Source organism: Varroa destructor, unplaced genomic scaffold, assembly GCF_002443255.2.
Source record: "Varroa destructor unplaced genomic scaffold, Vdes_3.0 BEIS01000007.1, whole genome shotgun sequence".
In the NCBI taxonomy this organism is placed as follows: domain Eukaryota; kingdom Metazoa; phylum Arthropoda; class Arachnida; order Mesostigmata; family Varroidae; genus Varroa; species Varroa destructor.
Genome location: NW_019211460.1, coordinates 26,960,821 through 26,977,175, shown reverse-complemented (window position 1 = coordinate 26,977,175; position 16,355 = coordinate 26,960,821). Strand labels below are relative to the sequence as shown.

Below are 16,355 nucleotides of genomic sequence, written 5' to 3'. Positions count from 1 at the left end.
ATTAGATGCAACAATAGAAGCGCGGACCCTGTTCGACGTATCACGAAAGCTCGCTTCATCGCAAAACGCTGAATTCTTCAAATAGAATATATGCCATTTCATAGAGTAAAAAGGTATGTAATCTGCTAATTGAGCACCGCTGACCCATGGGAGACAACCGTTTTCGCTTGGTTAATATGATGATGAATTTTTTCAGCTCTGAGAATAAACTTGTCCTTATTACTTGACTTAGTGCGCGCTAATGAATTTCGTAAAAAAAAACGGCACTACACAGCACCTTTGGTGGCTCTGTGTCGATCCGGCCCGCTATTAAGAACGCTATCATTCGTCCGATTTCGGCCATTTTGTTCGTTTGTACTTAGATGTAAACCTTGTTTAAAATTATTATTATTATTATTAAATTTAAACGTGCAATGATAAAATGGTCGAGATTAGTCAAAAATGTAAAAAGCCGCCTGTGTAAATCCAAATGATCGGTATTTCATCCACATATTTTACCTTACTAATGATATGTACATATTATGCAAACATGACTGGACGTTGACGAGCGAACCATAAATCCGAAAATACATATAATTAGGCCTTTCGGGATTTAGGATGTGCGTACTGCATGTATTATAGTTTCCTTCCAATCTCAACGCCATTCAGCTGCGACATCATCGCAAAGCTCACGCCCCCATACGAATACTACTGTCTTTAAAAGTGGTATAGACAACAGATTGATTCGCTTGTCAGAATAACAGGTTGTTCCAGACTCGCTGAGCAGAGGCGTCTCAAACGCCCCTCATACCGCCCACTAATATGTCGTCCATTGTGTATCACACTCAATGTTGGTATATAATGCAATATCACACTAACTGAAGAACAGAACGGTGCTGCTGCCATTACTTTCAATCAAATTCTAGCTATAATCATAAGGATAACGTAATAGCACCTTTAGGATCTTCTTGCCAAAAAAAAGCTGGTTATAAAAGGAGCAACTGGTTGAGACCTGAACGGAGCTAATACTTAGAAGTGATCTATCGCATACTGATGGCAAATCCAGAGCCGGAATGTCATGTAAAGCAAATGTTTGGGGTAGAATATCTCGTAGAGGTCAATGGTTTTATAGCATATCTATCAAAAAAATATATATAGTATGCTTCAATATATAACTTCTTCGATTTATTAGATCAAGTATGAAATATCTAGATATTTTTGACTCTTTGCAGCCCCTTATGACTAAATGGCGGGCTCAGCCCAATACACGCTTGGCACATATTACGTTAAAAAACCGCTACCGCAGGACCGTTATCTACGTTCTCCTGGCTGGTAGAAAGAGCCAATGTCAATAGGTGGATAAGACATCTATCGGCTAATGTGCAATCGGTTCTTATTCAAGTATCCGTAGACATTTGTTTATCTTTGGTCGTTGAAATATAGAAAACATATAGCCGTGCTAATGCTTGTCTAACAATAACCAAATAGAAAGCCGACTCTTTGCTGGTTTTTGATTTTTTTATTTTAAGTGAAACGCTTCTTCCACACGCTTTACCGTTTCCCCTTTGTAGGCCTCAGTTTTCAGCAGTCCGTTCGTTGGCTTCAGCGGTATTATGTTTGTTGTCCATACCATACTGCTTTGTGCTTTACCTGCATTAAACGACGCTCATCTGGCTTCTGCTGTTGAGAGCTGTTTCCCTCGTGAGTGTTGATGTGCCACTGGGTCACTGTCTATCTGTCTGTCTGACAGTCAGATAGCAGCGGCAGCGGCCGCAACGGCTCCGGCGCTGTGAGCGACCACATCAGAAAAAAGAAATCGTAACTAGTCTAGTGATCGTACAACCAACGCGATGGAGGCAATAGGACGATTCCTGAAATCCACCATATGCCTCGTGCGTTCGATGCAACGCTAGTGGTCATGTTGACCATCTATGCGACCCCCACCGTCTCACAGCACAGCGCCGTATCGCTGTTGCAGCGCAACGTCACAGACAACTCCCTGCAGCGAAACTCCAATTTCCCTATCTTTCCCAGCTCGTTGACTACGTTTCCGCGGAGATGCCGAGGTCGCAGAGCCAAAAGGCGATAGGCCAAAAGCAGGAGCAGCTAGTGTGAAGTAGAAATAGCAGCAACGGCAGCGGCAGCAGCAGCACGAACGATATGCTGCGAATAACAGCAGCTGCAGCAGCAGGGCAGAGAAACAGATGGCAGTACGCAGCAGAAGTCGAATGCGAAGACCGAGAAGAAGAAACGGAGTAAAGGGAAGTTTGTGCGGCTGGTAATAGTGGCAGAGCAGGACAGACAGGGATATTTTTCTGTCATTCTTCTTACTTTCCGCCACTAGCACAGGTTCCTTCTTTTGTTCCTCGACTCTTTAAAACTGCACAGTGGTTCTTCTGGCCTTTTTTTCGTCCGCCGGTAAATGCTCCTTCTGTTTGCCTTTTGTAGCTCTGTGGGAGCGCAAGTGTAAAGCGCGACAGGCTGTCACTGGTCTGGGCGGCGTGAGGGTTTGCTGCTACGAGGGAAGCCACAGAATCGTCGCAATCAACGACGGCAGTGGCAAAGCAGCCTCGTCATCAACAGTGGACTTTGAATACTCGTTGTTGTCGTTGTGTCTGATGAAGGTTTTTATCAATTGACGCTCAATGTGTTCTTTCCCGGCCGTTGTTTTTGAGACGCTGGTAATGGTGGCAGTAGTAACGTTTGGGAACGCCGACTGACCATGGCGCTCTGATCGAGACGTAATAAGAGAAAACTTCACGGCGACAATCATCATCCAACATCGTTTTCTTTCTGCTGGCGAAAGAGTTGCGTCGTGTGATGTTGTGCCTCAGAGCTAAGTAACTGCGTAGCCAATGACACCGAGCCATCGATAAGCAATGCGCTGAAGTATGGCCGAGTCTCGAGGCCGGCGACGAGACGCCATAAACGTAAAACTTAGTTATAGTACTGAGCTGACTGCTGTTGTTGATGATTGCTTAAACTATCGACTATGCTTTAGCTGAAGCAGTCGCTCTGGTCTAGCCACGTTGTTACCTAGTCCGCCATCCTTTGATATACACGCTTCTTAGGATATGACGAAGTGATTCACTTATTTATATACGATCCGTCTTCTGCTGGTATCATTATCTCTCCAGTCTACCCAAACAGTTGTATTTCTTTCCTTATTTCAAGGAAGTTATGTCTGACGACTTTAGACGCTTCCATTCACGTATAAATAATATTCTGTTCTAAAAGTAGCCAATACGCACCTCTGACGTATGGGCTAGCCAAAGGAAATTGCGATGATACCAAAATAAATGCATTTATGTATGTATGCATTGGCAATGTTCAATCAACTTATCTGCTTTCTGTCGTTTCATTGGCAGAATAATGGCGCGTTCGGAGCCGTTTTAGTTTTACGGAACGTAGCCACTCAACCATTTCACTGATCGGACATTTATTTTTGTACTGGGTTTCGTTTAAAATCGTGTTACTATTACAGGTAGTACTTTTCAAGCGGCAGCCTGATGAGTCAGCGATGGACCGACATGGTGCTATTGTATACGATGTACAGCTATGCACAGCACATGTATGTACGTGCATATAGTATAGATTAATTTTTTACTATGTTCGCCCCTAGCTATGATTTGTATCAGAGCAAATCTGCAATTGCCAGACAGCTGTACAGATCATAAACTTCAGCGCTGATAACATTGGTCAAAAAAGTTCATACGGTAAAAGGCTAGCAAATCAATTAAAGCTACCAAACTGATTAAACAATTGAAACAATCTAGTTACGTACTCCACGAGATAAAATTGTATTTATTGTGGATTTCTCTTAGTGGACAACGCTGTGCTTTCACTGATGGAGCTCCCCATAGATACACGCGATGCTTGCGAAAACCGTCAAGACATTTTCTCTCGTTAGAAAAACGATCTTTCCACTAAAAAGCTTCTGAAATGCTCCAACCAGTATAGCTATTTGCGCTGAAATGAGTTTGCACAATTAGTCCCTGTCTCAGTCAACACCTATTGCTGATAATAGTGCGATCGGCCAGTAAAACAGGCTCTTGTCTTGAATAGGCCTCTTATGTACGTTTAGCCGCACAAGCTTGCAGGCAACAGAGCGACTGGTGAAATTCGAGGAACTTCACTGCGTTGAGCTCGCTGCGTGTATGCGTATAGTGTTGACTCTTGGTCGTCTTCAGCACGACGCAATCGATGATCGCTCATGCCAGCGACAGATTGGAGCGTCATTAAGGTCTCGCAACCCATTTGGCTTGCCTTAGGCAATAGTGAACGGACTTCGAGCTTGGCATCCGTATTCTGCCAAAACCTTTGACTACAGTTTGTTTCGCTCGTTCAGATTCCGAATCGAAGTTTGGTAACCTGTACTACCGTCCACTTCCTCTCTTTTCCGTAGCCAAAATGAAAATATTGCGCAATAGCGAAAAAAATCGCGAGCAAAAAGCTCGAATACATGACGAACGGCTTCTAATAGGATCTTAGCGTCATTTAGTGATAATGTGTATGACAGAGTTTGCAAAACGTTCCGCAGCCTGCTATTATAGAACTGTACACTCAACAATAATCTCACAACTAAGATCGACCGGAAATTACGCATAGGCACACCAACGAATGATGTTTCTATGGCAACGCAACGTCGTACGATAGAGACAGCACAAGGCGCCACTAGCAACAGCAGCGCCAATCGAACAAGGATACAATGAACGCTTCCTTAATTACAATAATCGTCAACGTAAAGAGATTTTTAAATATACTAGAGCGAATTGCAATAATTGGCGCCCTAATAACTAGGAGAGCGGTCGGCTATTACCTGCTAATCTTAACCGAGCCGTTCCACAGCTACGCGCCACAGGCCAGTCGCCAGATGGATGCGTAACAAAAATTGTATCGTTCAGGCCACGCCGGCACAATACTATAGAATGAACAACAACGACAGAGACAGGCCTATCGACACAGTATGATTGAGCCCTTCTATGTCGAACAATACGCTGAAAAGAATCGATGACTAAATGGATCCTTTTTTTCGCGTTACGTACGAATATATTACACGAGCTAACCACGAATAGATAATTAACGAATATCGGCAAATAGAAGTACAAAGTCAACAGCGACTTCGCTCGCTTGTATCGACACGTAACGCTTCGGTCTAAGCGCTATGAGCGCAAATGAGCGGGTGCACGCCCGTGGACTTCACTTGAGTATACATTAATGACGTATGAAAAAGTTTTGAAGCGATTCCTGCCACGTGCCACTTCAGCCATTTTGACTGGACAGTAAACAATGGCGCCGTTACAGGCCATCACGAAGTAATTGACACACATACGCACACTATATGCGAAGCTACCTCGAATGCTGGCGTCCGCCATTGAACTCACTCGAGTGGGCCTCGTAGAAGAAACTGGAAATCATATTTCCTCAGCATGCAAGCAGGGGACAATAGTAGCAGCAATAGAAATACAATTGTACACGTAAGAATTATAGCGCAATTAATTCTAGCCATTGTTTTGCAATCCCAGTGTCAACCATTAACTAGAGTAAGTAACAAATTCAACCAGACAGAAAGATTGGCCACATCGGGAAGGTTGATCGAAAATTGCCGTTCTGTGGGTAATAGCCACAGATAGCTTGGCAACAGCGAGCTATCGCGATATTTCTCGGGTTGACACTCAAGGTAAATCTCATGTGTTTGTATGTTCCAAAATCAGTAACGACAACGAAGCTCACTTCCGAATTGTATTGCGATCTGGGTCTGGGATACAATGAGAAATTTATTAAAATACAATGGACGGAGAACAATGATGTGAACTAAGCATTCCTCTTTACCCACCATCGGTATCGAATATTGATCAATAACTCGAGTAACGTGCGAAGGAAACAGGTCCAGGAGCGGCTGAAAATATCCGGGTGTTATGTACTCTACACCATAGGCACCAAAGTGACGTGCCATTCAAGCGTCACCCGCGAATATGCATAAATAGTGGGGCTGCAAGGCATAACAGAATTCTTCATAGAGCCAGAGCTGGCAAAAGTTGAATTTTTAAATACAAACATTTCGATAAAGATTCGCTTACTTGATCATGTCGCTAGTATCTCCATGCTGTGTCTAATTATCCTGCTGTTTTCGTCATCGCCGCTGCCTACCTGTTTCATCACCTGAGAGGAACGTATAGACCATCGCTCTATTGAAGATGTCACCGATGAATAAGTCCTATGAGAATCAAAGATTGCGCTAGGAGTATTTACTGTAACAGTATAATTATCATCATACTTGACCCCATAACAATTGTCTAACTTGTTTCAATTTTCCTCTGGGTTTCAACGATGATACATCGTCCCTATGAATCTTCTAACGTATAGGGCTAAAAGGTGAAAGCCTCTTTTTTGCTGTGATAAAATAATTCGCATAATTTCTGTGAAGGTCCAGTAAGCCTTAAGTAAGATCAGCCTGTCTTAACAGGAACGACCAAAGCATAGCACTTTCGTCAAATGATACCTCCTTCCAGCTGATCAACCCATATCTATAGGATATAAACAATTAAAGATATACGACATTTTCGTTGATCGAACTGCATATAAACAACAAGTAATACATTTAAAAACCGAAATTTGCCGCAAAGCATGAAGACCGCGAGTCGTCCTTTTCGGCTGCAACAATGAACTGTCATAAACACAGCAGGAGCAGTGGCTTGTTAGCGTTTCCAATTTGATAGCTAGCAGAACGCGGAACGGATAAATAAGTTACTATGCACAAATGAACGAAAAGGTGCCATTGGTTTTAGCCTGATGATGCGGGGAAATTGATCAGACAATTCCAAATAGCCCAGTATAACATGTGTTTTAAATAAATGTTCAGAGATCTACGCCTGATTCGCTGTCAATTAGTCTGTCTCAGAACAACATGTGTGTAGCGCAAGCCTAACGAGCGCATAATCTGTATGCATGTTGATATTTTGAACTGGTCAATACTGACGGTACCTGGGCATGATATCACTGATCCACGATTGCCGTTCTGCAATTCGACCTGCCATCCAATCCCTCTGAACTAGCAAACTGAGTGATTTAAAGCGTTACAGCTTTTGACGCTCCCCACGCTTTCTCCTTACGCGGTAACTGCCGACTACGTAAGAACTAAACTATAAGGCAATCGCGTAGGCCGTTTACTCAGAGAAGAATCTGCTTCTTGTTGTTTGTCTAGATAGATCCAAAAGCAAAATCCTGTTAACAGAGCATTGTCTAAAGCAGAAAATGAGCCATCATCTAAGATACAATCTTGCGGCGAGAAGGCACGTCGGGTTAGCGTACGTAACTCAGCGTGTGTAGCTAAGGCAATTATAACGAAAGGCCTATATTTACAAGGTAAAAACAACGTAGAAACGCTTATTCGACATTCGTTCTTGACAAAGAGTAGCGTGCTTAAAATGCTTCTAGGAAGATTTCGCCTATACACAGAAGAGTACATGGAAAACCCAGTCGAAATAATTTAGATGACAATTTCTGAATCGCACGACCTTCAATTAAATTTACCCTCAGATCCAAAAACTCAATAGGAAGATTACGTTTTCAAGACTGGTAAAACGACCGATGGTTTTCTAGCGAGATTAACGAACTATTTTAACGCTTCAGGTCTGAATGGTCTAAATGAAAAAAAAAAAATTAAACCGGAATGAAGACGAACAAAAGCTCCTTAACAAACCAGCTGGTGCGTACATATCACACCACGGGACCCTCACCAAACGCTCCATCAGCAGCTTCTCCGCCTAATGCACCGCATCAACATGTGTTAGCGCGTTGACAAAGCAGGGAAATGACCGTTCTTTCAACCAAACAAAAAAAAGTCGCAAAGTAGGGTCTTGCAATATCAAACAGTCCATAAGCGTATATAGATCAAATCAATAAAAGGTACAGTATATCGATTAAATCGAGAGGTATGTATGGAGCTGTATCACTGTATAGTTTGGCATCCACTTCGAATAAATTTCCAGCAGACATCCATTTACGGAGACATCTCCGAGTGGAGATCTCCGCATTTCCGATCGCCCTAAAATGGGCGCACAGTAGACCCATTCTACATAGGACATACTCTGAGCACAATGGACGAGACGGTTAAGCAAATGCAGGATAGGAAAGAGTAGCTGTACTTCTGGTGACACCTACTCTTTCTTATTAGTACAGAGGAGTGGAATTTTGATCATGCCGTATTTTCTAAGGTAACGAAAACAGTGAAAAGAGTCTGCAGTTTTAGCTTCCTCGAAATCTCCTGATTAATCAGATGGATCAGTCACAACGAACTAATCGACTGCTAATTTTTTCTGCGCTTTCTAACCCAAAAAAAGACTCCGAGCAAAAAACGAACTAAAACATCCGAGGATGAGTGAACAAAACTCTGAAAACTCGGCCAAATCCATCGTTACAATAATGCTTACATCAGACTTCTTTCGGACAAGCAACCTTATACAATAGTTTCTCTTCGTTCCCTTCCATGTGTAGTTTTTCAATGGCAATTCTTTGCTACCATAGCCAACGCTATATACTTGATTTCCTGATTCGAAGCGTAGAAGATCAGAGAGCGATTGATCCAGTGAGGTTTCCAAGGACGGAGAGGCGTCGGATTTTCTGTCACCGCTAATTGACGCCATGTTACCATTGTCACGGCTAATTCGTTACACAACCAAGGTAAAATAAGGCAAAGGGAGACAAAATGTTTAAACAATAGGTCCTGAATATCGTTGTTGCCTTTTGTCGTTACCGCGATCGAATTAATTTAGTGAGAGGCAAAAAAGGCCTCTTTGGCAAAGCTTTTGAGCAGAAGTAGCATCGACTTGGCAGCTTGCCTCTGACGGCCGTAACTCTAATATCCATCGATTTCTAGGTAGTTGCTATATTTCTATTGATACTCTCCGTTTTCATTCATCGTCTCTTATCCTAATTTGCCTATTGACCGTTTCGTTTGCTAAAGATTCCCCTCTGCTTTAGAATTATCGGAACCTGTGGTCATTTAGAAACTCACATTATGGGTAACAGGTTAGAGTACAACATTTACATGGCAACACCTTAACTTACATTGCCATCAACAATAGCAGCTAAATAAACATCAACATCACTATCATCATCGATGTTGGGCGACTGGGTCAAATGTAGACCGACCCAACAACTAAACTACAACGAATTTTTTAATTTTGTGACTTTGCACTGTACGAACCTGCAGACAGGACAACAAGAAAGAAACAGACAGGGGGGCTATAGGGACTTGAATACGGGCTCCTTGTAGCAAACACCGTTGTGCGGAATACAGCAAACGTTCGTGTGGGGCACGGAGAAAGACGGGGCCGGACAAAGCGCGATCAAATTCGATAGCAATGTCACAACAGCGAAAGGAGGAGAAAATGGCAAACGCCTGGCATCAATGGTCTCTCCTTTTGCAAGCACTGATGCATTGAACAAGAAAATAACAAAAGAAGAACCGCGACAAGAAGAATAACTTGTATTTGATCCCTCGTTTGATCTACCTTTATCCTATTTTGGTTGCCTTCTTTCGGCGTTAATTTACTCTTTCCACGAGCATCATCATTGCTATTACTGTTGATAGAAGAACTGTCATAGGACCTTAATTCTGACGACATCACTAGCGGTCTTGACAATAGCTAATTGAACACTGATAACCACAGGCGTAATCGTTATCCGGCTAATGTAACCGTACTAGCAGAGGATCATATTATTTGGTAGGCTTTCTTTTTTGATTTTGGCGCGAAACCTAGCAGACGATCCAACTTTCATAGGTTGCTAGAGATAAGACCACGTGTCGTGAGAAGAACTGCATAACTGCACACTGGCCTCGTATATACAATATAAAGATTTAAGGAATTCAGTCGTGGTACTCGGATTGTCTTTTTTACACTAATTGTTCGAAGTGTTGAACCGCGCTCGAGTCTGATGAAGGGAAACGAAGTATCTGTGTCATGTCCTGAGGTCGAGGCAATTAACGAAGTAGTGCTAGCTTCAGCATATTATTATTACTACTACTACTACTGCTACTACTCGCATGTCATTACTACTGCTACCACTCTAATAGGATAGCGCAACCAGACAAAAGTTTACCACTATATCCACGTACAATATCAACTCTAAATATCGTAATTTTACATTATGGTTATGTCTTGCCTTTTCGTCAAACTGTTTTTCATCAAAGATATCAGATACCAGCGAAGAATACATTAATTAGAAAGCACTTGAGAGGAAATTTTATACTCTTCTACGCATACTTGCAAATAATCGATACGATGGTGCATGCTGCACGCTCATGCTCATGCTCGCACGTCACGCTAACCAAAACCAAGATCAGTTTTTAGATAATTACGAAGCTATCAAAAATCATCTCTCAGATAACTCGTTATCTTAAGGCATCATGTTGTTACTAGTGCATCCTTTATTACAATAAAAAAGCGGTTCATAACAATAGAATATTACCCACTGTGATAAAAACGGCATTCTTGCAAAGAAAAAAGCTACTAACACACAGCTCAGTTTTCATCTCTCTGTTTATGCATATGCATACAAAAAAAAAAAAAAAAAAGGAAAGAATAATAAGCATGTCAATACACATTATAGTAACACGATAGCATCCTTATCAAAAATATCTACATAGGCACCTATCGACCAGCACAGGAATCCCAGCAGAGTACAAAAACGCAAATACTCGTCTGTGACAACCGACATCACTCTCGCTAATGCTGTTATTGTGAATCGGTACCATCACCGCCAGCAGCATCGTTCCCGTCCCGGCATCGATGTCGCCCGCTGTTTCTTCGTATGTACCGGCGCAACGGCAGGATAGATCCCCAGCGGTTCCTAGCAGCTACAGAGTGAGCGACGAGCAACTCGACTCAGTCGGTCTTGCTGCGAGGCTTGAATCGTCGCTATGTGCTTGCTACAGCCGCGACGTTGGCGCATGAGCGACGCCTACCGCGAATGGCTGGACGGTGGTAGGAAGCGCTCAGTGGACGACTAACCATTGTATTATTATGACTTTTATTCCTAGTCGTAGTGGTAATATTTATGGCCGTAGTTCCAGTCGTGCTAGTAGCAGTAGTAATAAATAAATTGCTAAATAGAGCCACTTAATTAAACCTACTGTCGTGACCAGATATGCTGACAACGGTCTGCGGTCGATACTCTACCGCCTAGCTACTAGTTGCCCGCTAGCTCGTGCGCGATCACTCGTACACATTATAGAAATCGGGGATCTGCTTTTTTTTTTTTCCGCTACAGCGTTGGTAACTGGCACAGGATCGCCATTCGCTGTAGGATTTGTTAGCAGCGGGTGGAATGCGACAAGAAGGGGATAACGACGGTGCCCCTCGATACAAATTGGGCAAAAAAGAAAACAACAGAGGCAAGCCTCATAGAGATATTGACACTACTGCAGTACGACCGGCAGGGTACCGATTGCTGCAGCTATTATTAATTCTATACACATCGACGTCCGCGGTCTTATTGTTTCTGCGTCTGTCAGCTTGAGTATCTGGAGCGAGGGGAACTACGAGACAGACCAGCTAGAAATGGAGAACACAGCAACGGTGATCGTGAGAGTTCCGTCGAGATTTCTTTGCCCCACACATCGACACTAGTTCATGTTCGCACACTCAAAACAAGGTAGCAATCGTTGATGAGGGGTTAAGCCGAGGTCAAAGCAGTCACGTCAGCGGCGTGTTACTTGTTTGTTGAGGGGTGTATTGGGATGGCACCGAATTCAGGCCAGCATTCAACTGTGCCCTGAAATACAAGCAAGCAGGGAAAGCAGAACAGCTTGCGTCTGTCTCAGGCAATTGCGATTCTACGCCTAGTATTGTCATTAGAAATGACTGGTGCTGTGTACGTCGCTAAAGGTGGTGCGGTCCTCGTCGCCCCACGGGCGTGAACGAGGTGGCTGGCTGGCTGGCTGGCTGGCTGGCTGGTTTCGAAATGACGAGTAGACATGCAGAAGTTTCGCAATTCCCAAACAAAGGAAGTGTGCTTGCCTTTTTGTTATTTTTACTATTGATGTTTACATGTGTCAGTTTTTCTCATCTGTAGCGATCATATCTATAGCTAAATTTGGACTTATGTATATGTTCCGCGGATTGAAACAAGAAGAAGCAACCTATTTGTTTACTATACGATTCAGCGGAAGCCATGCTTCAGCTAGAAGTAGTCTACACTTCAGGGTACGTCGTATCCAGCCGCATACGGCTTTCTAGGATACGAACTAAATATGAAATTGCGTTTTATGTAGATAAAACCGAATGTCACATGTTATTATAGCGAAAAATGTCTCCTAATTTTACTTTTAATTTTTTTTACGGCTTATCATATACTCTTTCATCGACGATCGATGCGATGTCTGGTTTTATATTCAATGGGCTGGTTATTGTGTTTAGATAAAAAGAAACATGTAGTTCAGGCACGTGACGAACACTGCATTGGCGGTCAGCTGCATTTCCAAGAAAGACTGAAACACTTTTCATGGCATCACCAATACTGCTACGACTTTCTATGCTGCGAATCTTTCTTTTGGTAATGATGACTTTCCAGTGACGCATATGGGGCATCATCAACTCCAGCCTGCATATTCTTGTAGTGTGATTGGTCGTTTACCCACGAGCGATTAGGAGCTGTTGCCTTTATGATTGCTAATGCATTATTAACACGGCGATCAGCATTTCCCTTTGAACCGGAGGCCTACTAAATACTGAAAGAGAATCGCTCGAGTCCCTTGAAAAGGTATATCTGCTTATATCGCATCTAAAATTTTCTCGAAGACGCCTAGCTAACTAGAATACACTCACACGCACTGTCTACATCTAAGCATCTCTCTATCATTACAAATTCAAACTATTTCTTCGCACTTACACAAACGATGATTATACAACGTCTGCTTAATTTCGCCGACACTGCACAGACCACCCAACAAGCCTCCTAGAACCGCATCGTAGGCAAACGCTGCGACGCAGTCGTGGGCAGGGGCGTAAAGGTAAGCAGTTCGTTGCTTTGTTGTTACCAAGGAAAACGCCACGTTTCGTAAAACGGAACACGCCACAAGCAAAATGCGAGATGAGCTTGCTCTTAGCTCCCTTTGTTGCTCCAAGCGTCGGCTCAATGCACCGCACCGCACGCGTCAGCTGGCCATTGGCCGCTGTAAACAAACGTATTGCCCGCCCACGGCGCTGCCACCAGTGGCAAGCGCCCGGCGACCGTGTCAGGCCTACCGCGTCAGGGTTCGTCCCGAAGGAGCACTGGCGAATGGGAAAGCTATGGCAAAAAAGACACAATGCAGTTGTAGTAGTAGCAGTGGGTAATCGTACCGGAGGCGACGTACGCGCATAGAAGTGGTGATGAGGATAATCATACGCAGACGATGAATACGCGGGTTGGCGCCCACGTAGAGAACGTCATCATCATAAGATCAGCAGCACGTCAAAGCCTGCTTGAATGGAACGGATCCAAACGGACGGGAACCAAGGAGCCATCTGACTAATCCATTGGTGTGAGCGCATAGGCTTATCATGAAAAAGTTGGGCCTAGAGAGCAGATACAGGCATATCAGACAACTATTCATAATGCACAGTAAACACTTTCATGCTTATGAATTGTACTCTTACGTGATATGCTAAGCGAATATCGCGCGTCCTTGTGTATACGTCTTCGGCTCTTCTCTTTAAGTTATTTTCCTAATAGTCTTAGGTTTGCTTTTGTAGTCTGTTCGTGATTGCTGTCGATGCATAAAAGCGTCATCGTGGCTTTCTGGCCGATTTCTTTCCAGTTATTTCTGGTTGAACTATACCTCTTTAGACCGACTCTGAAATCTTTTGCGTACACAATTGAGTTCAGAATTTTCCCTTCGTAGAGGAAACGACTACAGCGAGGGTTTGATTATGGGGAGGAAAGACTGCTAGCTTATACTTAATAGATATTTGGTCCAATGTTTTGGGTTGCTCACGTAAAGAGGGCCAATGTGCGGAAACGTTACAGCAATCATAGCCGTGGCGTGTTTCAGCACGTTGCCTCTCCCGCGATAAGCGTCTGCTGTCGGACCGAACTCAGAGAATCAATAAATAAAATCAGTGGCAAAGGCAGAGAGAGCAAAGATAACAAAAGGGGCTATCTCATAACGCTCAATAGCGTTTTTTTCCTATAGGTAGAAAACATTAGTTGCTATTCGACTGTTCTCAATGGGGACTGTGTGGAGCTGCTGTCGGTTTTGACAGTGTAGCAACATTATCTGACAGACGACACATAGCTAAGTTTGTGCTGTTTATAGCTCAACGGTATCGCTGCACCTATGTACACAATGGTAAGAAGAAAAACTACAGTAAATTGTCTCGTATATTGGCAGCGCTAAAAAGGAAACCGCTACTCAGATTCGTTTTTCTCTTAGCCGCTGTCTTTCCTGCTATGGTCGGTTGGTCGGCTGGCTTTACCCGACACTCGGTCATTCTCAGTGAACCTCGTCAAGCATCATCATTATCGTCGCGGCATTATAGTGGCACTAGTCCTGGCTTTGTACTTCCTTTCCCTTCTCTTTGCAACAAGACGAACATCGAAGCTGAGTAGATACGATCTAGTCGCGAATAGTGGGCCTGCGTAAAGCATTCGATTTGCTGTCGGCACTAATATCGTCGTTTCTTTGTCTTCTGGTCGCTTTTTGCAACGCGGTCGATGCGTATAGTCGGATGACCGCCTGCGCGCTTATCTCTCCGACGCCACTGAGATGCCAGTACATATTATAGTATAGGAAATCTGTAAGAGGATAACGTAGACATTCATACAGGTATTGAATGTCTCCTGTACTTCAAATGGTATCTGTACTCTCTTCTCTATATAGAGTTCTCCGTTGTATATATACAGACAGCTCCCCGTTGAACATCACTGTCGTATCGTTATTGATGTCAACAATGATCCTATTCTCTCCCGCAGGTGAGCACGCCCTCGTACTTAAAGTCGTTTCTTTTTTTTTTTGGCTTACAAGCTACGCACTGAAGGAGCTAGGAACATCGTAGGAGCAACGCCTGCGATGTTACCCGTCTCCCTTCCTCGCTCAATCTCCAGTCTACCCTAGCCACCCATGGGCGATAAGTGGGACCGGGCAGGGGTCGTTATAATAATAATTGTACAACAATCGCTGAACTCTACCGGCTGACCAATCGGCCAGATAATAGCGTCCGCGGCCATACAGAATGAACAACAGCGAAACTCGTTGACATCCTGGCAATGCTTGCGACCTGGACGATGCCACCGTAAGGAATAGCTGCTCATCGAATTTTCGTCGTCGCGAAAATGTCAGCTCGATCGATTATAACTATTTTTGGTTTTACTTTTCCACTGCGCAAATACATGCCCAACGTATCCTTGCCAATGCTTTTATCAATGCTATTATATATAAAGCATACGAAATATTTCCACATCGGAGCCTAGAGTAGCGTTTTTGTCTGTTGTGTTTTTGTGTGTGAAAGGTTTGCTTTTTATGTGGGTTGGCGTGCTACGCAGCAACAAACGAATCATAACGCAGACTTCACCATACAGCTTCAATCTATGATGAAAGTCCATCTCTGGTAGATGTATTCGAATTTAAAAAAAAAAAAAAAAATTGAAAAATATTCATGGTGGCTTTAGATAACAATAGATTTTCTAATACAGACAATAGTTGGTGACAAATAAACACCGACATCAAGATGTCCTCGTCATTCATAGCAGCAAATGATAAAAATTGCAAATAATAGGCATATTCTTATTGATAACTAAATAGATAAAGAGTACAGTCGCAGTTATATATAGGAATAACATTTATAGATTCGGCAACTGATTACCTCCAACTGAGCAGAGTTGTAAGCCGTCTTATCAAAATATATACCCTTGCTTGTTCAAATAAAGCTTTCCTCGTTCGTATTCCCGAAAGATGTTATAATTCGGCAACAGTTCACTCACTTACCTGAAATAGAACGAATATCTATTACAACATAGAAAAAATAACGGCCGTAATTAACGCAAACAGACGCATCCTTGGCAAGACTTAAGGCGGCAACCCGTTCTACCTTTCGATTAGAAATTTTCAGGCCTTTGAAGCCAGCACGAACAGTCGCCTAGGTCACAGTATTCAACTTCATGTTACTATATTTACCCCGCTAGCTTAACACAATAGAATGTCTGCTGTCGGTGTAATATAATATACAGATCTTATAAATGAAACAAATAATGCTACTTCGTTCTTCTTTCTACCTTGTCATATTCTGTCAATGTGACCTTATAAAATATACGAAAACCCTTCTATCTATTGTTAGTCAATAATCAGCAGCTTATGTCACAGAAGATGTCTGATGCTATCATCTCAATACAAC

General features: G+C 43.1%; 1 protein-coding gene and 1 long non-coding RNA gene across 5 annotated transcripts in view; both read right to left on the bottom strand.

The window, feature by feature from the left end:
• LOC147754511 (uncharacterized) overlaps window positions 1-15,770 on the bottom strand; it is a 30,719-nt gene extending 14,949 nt beyond the window's left edge. The window contains exon 1 of the long non-coding RNA XR_015317913.1: window positions 12,874-15,770. This is a non-coding gene — a long non-coding RNA (uncharacterized LOC147754511). The remainder of the gene's footprint in view (window positions 1-12,873) is intronic.
• The window catches only part of mgl (low-density lipoprotein receptor-related protein megalin), a 95,295-nt gene that overhangs the window by 53,004 nt on the left and 25,936 nt on the right, over window positions 1-16,355 (bottom strand). The window lies entirely within an intron of this gene.